This window comes from Triticum aestivum, chromosome 2B (genome assembly GCF_018294505.1).
Source record: "Triticum aestivum cultivar Chinese Spring chromosome 2B, IWGSC CS RefSeq v2.1, whole genome shotgun sequence".
NCBI classification, from domain to species: domain Eukaryota; kingdom Viridiplantae; phylum Streptophyta; class Magnoliopsida; order Poales; family Poaceae; genus Triticum; species Triticum aestivum.
This window is the reverse complement of record NC_057798.1, coordinates 618566090-618574136: the sequence shown is the minus strand read 5'-3', so window position 1 is coordinate 618574136 and position 8047 is coordinate 618566090.

Sequence of the window (8047 nt, the reverse complement as noted above, 5' to 3'; positions counted from 1 at the left end):
AAAGATCAAGAAACGGCGATGGTGATGAAATCTATAAAGGGTTCCTGACGAACAACGAAGAACACCGAAGAACTCGAAGGTCCTAATGCGGATCTGAGGAACAAGAAGGAGGAAACTTACAGATGCAGAGTTGCTGCGGAGGTCCGTCGCGATTTTCTGGTCAAGTCGGGTCGATGCAGCGGCCTGAGTTGGTGAAGACGAGGAGATCTGCGATGACAGCGGCGGTGGAGCTCGAGCGGCAAAGAGAGAGAGCAAGAGGAAGAAGACAAATGACTGAGGAAGGTCTAGGTCAAGCTTATTTATAGGGAAGGGCCGACTGGGATGGTGCGAGAAACGAGGAGACTAAACATCATTATCCAGCGGCCCCGACGCCTCGGTTTTCGGAGCGGTCAATAAAAGCAAAGATCCGTTGGAAGATATGGCGGAGTAAAAAATGAATTTAAGTAAAGATGACGTCACGGCGGGCTAACACGGATCCAGAAGATGATGTCATGGCGGGTTAGAAACCTTTACACAGGCAGAAGGCTGAAGGTTTATTTTTTAAGGTATGTTAAGATTGACATGAAGATGGCGGTTCAAATCAATCTGGGGCCTAATGTTGGGGATATAACTATTTGTTTAAGCCGCCCAGGAGGGGCCGGGTTACGCAAAGAAGACTCATCAGAAAGAAGCCCAAGACCAAGCATGAAGATGGCGGTTCCATAAAGGGCCTAAAGCCCACCATCGACTAGAGGCCCGTTGTAGTAAACCGCCACAATGGCATGACTTGTATTGTAAGGTAGATTTAACTAGTCACCGAGCCGGACACTGTTTATGAGCCGGCCGGGTCTCTGTAAGCCGTAGGGCGCCAACTCGTGTATATAAGGGGGCGACCCGCTGGCGGCTAAGGGTAAGGAACAACTCGTCGAGAACCGGGCATAGCGTATCTCACTCCCTGGTCATCGAAACATCAAGCAATACCAACCCAACTAGACGTAGGCTTTACCTTCATTGTAAGGGGCCGAACTAGTATAAACCTCCCGTGTCTCTTGTCCCAATTAACCCCTTCAAGCTTCCTAGTTGCGATGGCTCCGCGATTAAGTCCTTTCACTAGGACATCTGACGTGACAATTCCACGACAATACCGATGATTGAATCTCGGGCAAGTAACATACCGATGATAAAGGGAACAACGTATGTTGTTATGCGGTTTGACCGATAAAGATATTCGTAGAATATGTAGGAGCCAATATGAGCATCCAGGTTCCGCTATTGGTTATTGACTGCAGATGTGTCTCGGTCATGTCTACATAGTTCTCGAACCCGTAGGGTCCGCACGCTTAATGTTCGATCACGATTTGTATTAAGAGTTTTGTGTTTTGATGACTGAGGGAGTCCTGGACTAGGGGGTGTCCGGATAGCCAAACTATCATCATCGGCCGGACTCCAAGACTATGAAGATACAAGATTGAATACTTCGTCCCGTGTCCGGATGGGACTTTCCTTGGCGTGGATGGCAAGCTTGGCGATACGGATATGTAGATCTCCTACCATTGTAACCGACTCTGTGTAACCCTAGCCCTCTCCGGTGTCTATATAAACCGGATGGCTTTAGTCCATAGGACGAACAACAATCATACCATAGGCTAGCTTCTAGGGTTTAGCCTCCTTGATCTCGTGGTAGATCTACTCTTGTAACCCACATCATCAATATTAATCAAGCAGGACGTAGGGTTTTACCTCCATCAAGAGGGCCCGAACCTGGGTAAAAACATCGTGTCCCTCGTCTCCTGTTACCATCCGCCTAGACGCACAGTTCGGGACCCCCTACCCGAGATCCGCCGGTTTTGACACCGACATTGGTGCTTTCATTGAGAGTTCCTCTGTGTCGTCACCGATAGGCTCGATGGCTTCTTCGATCATCAACAACGATGCAGTCCAGGGAGAGACCTTCCTCCCCGGATAGATCTTCGTATTCGGCGGCTTCGCACTGCGGGCCAATTCGCTTGGCCAGCTGGAGCAGATCGAAGGCTACGCCCCTGGCCGTTAGGTCAGATTTGGAAGTTTGAACTTCACGGCTAATATCCGCGGGGACTTGATCCTCGACGGATTCGAGCCACAGCCGAGTGTGCCGTACTATCACGATGGGCATGATTTAGCTCTGTAGCCGGACAGTACCCTGGAGGCCGCACTCGAACCCGCTCCGATCTTCGACTCGGAGCCGGCTGCGCAGACCAAGGCTGGATGGCTAGACACCGCCTCGGGGGCTGCAACCTCTACGGCGATAGAGCCGAACACCGATCTTGTCCCCCATGAAGCTCGTGACTCCGAGGTGCCGGACTCCTTGCCGGACTTCGGACCTCCCGCGCCCCCTCCAGTCGAATCTGATTGGGCGCCGACCATGGAGTTCATTGCGGCGGACATCTTTCAACACTCACCTTTTGGCGACATCTCGAGTTCGCTAAAGTACCTCTTGTTATCAGGAGAGGCCTAGCCGGACTGCGGCCAGGACGGTTGGGATGCGGATGATGAAGAAATTCGGAGCCCACCCACCACCCACTTGGTAGCCACTGTCGACGATCTAACCGACATGCTAGATTACGACTCCGAGGACATCGACGGTATGGACGACGATGCCGGAGACGACCAAGAACCAGTGCCCACCGGGCACTGGAAAGCCACCTCTTCATACGACATATACATGATGGATATCCCAAAGGATGGGAACGGCGAAGGAATAGCGGAGGATGACCCCTCCAAGAAACAGCCCAAGCGCCGGCGTCAGCGGCGCCGCTCTAAATCCCGCCATAGCAAGAATGAGGATTTCGGCACCAGGGACAATAATACACCGGATAGCGCCGAAGACAACCCACTCCAGCAAAGATCCAGCACAGGAGGAGGGGGACGCCAGCCCTCATGAGAGAGCGGCCGAAGAAGAGGTAGAGGACTATATGCCTCCCTCCGGAGACAAGCCAAGCCTCGACGACGATGAATTCGTCGTTCCTGAGGATCCCGTCGAACAGGAGCGTTTCAAACGCAGGCTTATGGCCACAGCAAACAGCCTAAAAAAAGCAGCAACAGCTTAGAGCTGATCAAGATCTGCTAGCCGACAGATGGACCGAAGTCCTCGCGGCCGAAGAGCATGAACTCGAACGCCCCTCCAAAAGCTACCCCAAACGTAAGCTACTCCCCCGATTAGAGGTGGAAGCATATGATCCCGCTTCACCAGGAGACAATACGGCTGATCGACCACCCCGTGGTCGCGACAGAGAGGCCTCAAGGCCCTTCACTAGACCCGTACCCCGGCATCGCTCGAAAAACACAAGGCCACAGGGGAACACTCCGGACCTGCGAAACATATTGGAGGATAAGGCAAGACAATCAAGATCGATCTATGGATCACGTGGGCGCCCCACGATACGTGCCGAACACAACAGACAAAGCTCTTTTGAGCTCCGTCGCGATATCGCCCAGTACAGAGGCGCCGCACACCCACTGTGCTTCACAGATGAGGTAATGGATCATCAAATCCCAGAAGGGTTTAAACCCGTCAATATTAAATCCTACGATGGCACAATAGACCTTGCGGTTTGGATTGAAGACTATCTCCTTCACATCCACATGGCCCATGGTGACGATCTTCACGCCATTAAATACCTCCCCCTCAAGCTTAAAGGACCAGCCCGGCATTGGCTCAACAGCTTGCCAGCAGAGTCAATTGGGAGTTGGGAGGACCTGGAAGCCGCATTCCTCGATAACTTCTAGGGCACTTATGTGCGACCACCAGACGCTGATGACCTAAGCCACATAATTCAGCAGCCAGATGAATCGGCCAGGCAATTCTGGACACAATTCTTAACCAACAAAAACCAAATCGTCGACTGTCCGGATGCCGAGGCCCTCTCAGCCTTCAAGCATAACATCCGCAACGAGTGGCTTGCCCGGCACCTAGGACAGGAAAAGCCAAAATCCATGGCAGCCCTTACATCACTCATGACCCGCTTCTGTGCGGGTGAGGACAGCTGGCTAGCACGCAGCAACAACCTCAACAAAAATTCTGGCAGTCTGGATATCAAGGACCGTAGTGGCAGGTCGCGTCGCAACAAAAACAAACACCGCATTAACGGTGATAACAGTGAGGATACAGCAGTCAATGCCAGATTCAGAGGCTCTAAACCCGGTCAACGGAAAAAGCCATTCAAAAGAACAACTCAGGGTCCGTCCAATTTGGACCGAATTCTTGACCGCTCGTGCCAGATACATGGCACCCCTTAAAAGCCAGCTAACCACACCAATAGGGACTGTTGGGTGTTCAAGCAGGCAGAAAAGTTAATTGCCAAAAACAGCGACAAGGGGCTACATAGCGACGACGAGGAAGAGACCCAACCGCCGAACAATAGAGGACAGAAGGGTTTCCCCCCACAGGTGCGGACGGTGAACATGATATATGCCACGCACATACCCAAAAGGGAGCGGAAGCGTGCACTCAGGGATGTATACGCGATGGAGCCAGTTGCCCCTAAGTTCAATCCATGGTCCTCTTGCCCGATCACCTTTGACCGAAGGGACCACCCCACCAGCATTCGCCATGGTGGGTTCGCCGCATTGGTTCTAGACCCAATCGTCGACGGATTTCATCTCACCAGAGTCATGATGGACGGCGGTAGCAGCCTAAACCTGCTTTATCAGGACACGGTGCGCAAAATGGGCATAGACCCCTCAAGGATTAAACCTACCAAGACGACCTTTAAAGGCGTCATACCAGGTGTAGAAGCCAATTGTACAAGCTCAGTTACACTGGAAGTGGTCTTCGGATCCCCGGATAACTTCCGAAGCGAGGAGTTAATCTTCGACATAGTCCCGTTCCGCAGCGGCTATCATGCCTTGCTCGGACGTACCGCGTTCGCAAAGTTCAACACGGTGCCGCACTACGCATACCTCAAGCTCAAGATGCCAGGCCCTAGAGGAGTCATCACGGTCAACGGAAACACGGAATGCTCCCTCCAAACGGAGGAACATACAGCGGCTCTCGCGGCAGAAGTACAAAGCAGCCTTTTAAGGCAATTCTCGAGTCCGGCTGCCAAGCGGCCGGACACAGCTAAGCGTGCCCGGAGTAACCTACAACACGACCACCTGGCCCGTTCCGAGCACGCGTAGCAGTGCAGCCCCAACCCCAGCCCCTGTAAAACATTAAGACAGACCCTTCGCGTACTCCATTACGCTCTGAAGATACCATGGGCATGGGGCAAGGGGCTCAACCACGATAAGCCCAGACTGCGGCTCAACCGCACCAGGGGCTCTTAAGTATGTCGTTTATTTTTTCTTTTCCTTTTATTTTTTACCTATAGGACTCCGTTCATCAGAGGCCCTGTCCGGCAGCAGACATGCCGAACCCACGATGCAACAGCCAGGGAAGGAGAAAGGCTACAACAAAAATCCAGGTGGTCTCCATTATGAGCATTAAATCTGTTTTATGCATTATACCGTAGCCTACCCCTGGAGGGGGACATGTTAAACAGTCCCATCCCTTGCTATCGTCCTGCACTTACTGCAGTTTTTATTGAATAAAGCAATGCAGCACATTTTTGCTTCCAATTGCATTTCTTTCTTACACATATGTTCATCTATGACATGTTGCATCCGTACGTTTTGGTACGGCTAAATACACCAGGGGCTTATGTTTCCCGCGCTATGGTGTGATAAGTCCGAACACTTTCACAAGTGCGGCACCCCGAACTTATAGCATTATATGCATCGGCTCCGAATCATGTTCTTGGGTCAATAGTTGGGTTTGCCCGGCTCCCATGTTTTGGTACCTTACGTTCCGTTTTATCGGCTAAGGTAGCACTGGGAGAACCTCTGCGATTCCGCCCCAGTTGAGCTGGGTTAACGCCTCAGTGGAGAAAGCTAAAACTGACCGTCATGATGAGGCGAGAGCTGGTCGCTGTTCGAGAGGTTCTTTGCGAGTCCCTAAAGACTTATGCCGCTTCGAGCGAGGAGCCGGATTCTGTCCGGCCAAGGCGTGGATAGCGCCCCAAATTCGGCCTTCTGAAAACTAGGGGCTTTGCCGAAATTTAAAATTATAGAATTCTATGGCTAAGTGAGAGTGTTCAAGAATTATAAGTCCGGTTGCCTTGTTCGTTGTGTTGAGCGCCTCCCTAGATGGACCCAAAAATGGGAACAAGAGCGCTCGAGTTTATCCCGAACACCCCATCACTCATGGCATGGGGGCTGAAGCCGACGACTTGCCATCTCTCAGATTTGATAAACAGCCGCACAGAAGGTAATATTTTAAATTAACAAGCGTTGCTTAGCGCATATGGACCAAGTTTTCAGCGCACAGGATAACAAAATGCGAGTCTACTCAAATATTACATCTTTGGAGCACTCACCCGCAATAGTGCGGGCGCCCTTCAGCACACTCTTATAATACATCTCGGGCGTACGATACTCCTTGCCCTCTGGTGGTGGGTCCGTCACAAGCTTCTGGGCATCCATCTTGCCCAGTGCACCTTGCGCGGGCAAGGGCCCGACGGGCACCTTCAATACAGGCGAAGTGCTTGATGACTTCAACCCACGGGCACACATCCACCAGCCGCCGCACCAGGCCGAAGTAGCTCCCAGGCATGGCCTCCTTAGGCCACAACCGAACTATGAGGCCCTTCATGGCCTGTTTGGATGCCTTGTGGAGCTCGACCAGCTGCTTCAGCTGGTCGCTAAGGGGCACCGGATGTCCGGCCTCAGCATACTGAGACCAGAAGACCTTCTCCGTTGAGCTCCTCTCCTTGGCCCGGTAGAATGCGGCAGCATCGGACACGCTGCGGGGAAGATCTGCGAACGCTCCTGGAGAGCCCCGAATTCGGGTAAGTGACAGGTAATTAACACTCACATGCTTGCTTTGCATGAAAAATGCCTTACCCGCTGCTATTTTCTTTATCGCCTCGATCTCCTGGAGGGCCTTGTAGGCTTCGGCCTTAGTGGCTTTGGCACTCTGAAGAGCCGTTGCAAGCTCAGACTCTCAAGTCTTCGAGTCACGCTCCAGGCTCTCATGTTTCTGCACGAGATCCTGGAGCTCTTGCTGTACCTCCACCACCCGCGCCTCCTGCTTCTCTCGCTCGGTGCGCTCCGCAGCCGCATTGCATTCGGCCGCGGCCACCGCCTCCTTCAGGGTCGCCACCTCGTTAGTGGCCCCTGCAATACCCCAGTTATCCTTGACATTTTCTTGCAACCAAATCCTTTTCTGTAAGGTACAATTTTCATAAGGTATTACTCACCTTCTTTTTCCTTGAGTTGCTTCTTGGCATGGCCGAGCTCATTCTCGGATCGCTCGAGGTTTTCCTGAAGGAAATATGCCCTAGAGGCAATAATAAAGTTATTATTTATTTCCTTATTTCATGATAAATGTTTATTATTCATGCTAGAATTGTATTAACCGGAAACATAATACATGTGTGAATACATAGACAAACAAAGTGTCACTAGTATGCCTCTACTTGACTAGCTCGTTAATCAAAGATGGTTATGTTTCCTAACCATGAACAATGAGTTGTTATTTGATTAACAAGGTCACATCATTAGTTGAATGATCTGATTGACATGACCCATTCCATTAGCTTAGCACCCGATCGTTTAGTATGTTGCTATTGCTTTCTTCATGACTTATACATGTTCCTATGACTATGAGATTATGCAACTCCCGTTTGCCGGAGGAACACTTTGGGTGCTACCAAACGTCACAACGTAACTGGGTGATTATAAAGGAGCATTACAGGTGTCTCCAAAGGTAGATGTTGGGTTGGCGTATTTCGAGATTAGGATTTGTCACTCCGATTGTCGGAGAGGTATCTCTGGGCCCTCTCGGTAATACACATCACATAAGCCTTGCAAGCATTACAACTAATATGTTAGTTGTGAGATGATGTATTACGGAACGAGTAAAGAGACTTGCCGGTAACGAGATTGAACTAGGTATTGGATACCGACGATCGAATCTCGGGCAAGTAACATACCGATGACAAAGGGAACAACGTATGTTGTTATGCGGTCTGACCGATAAAGATCTTCGTAG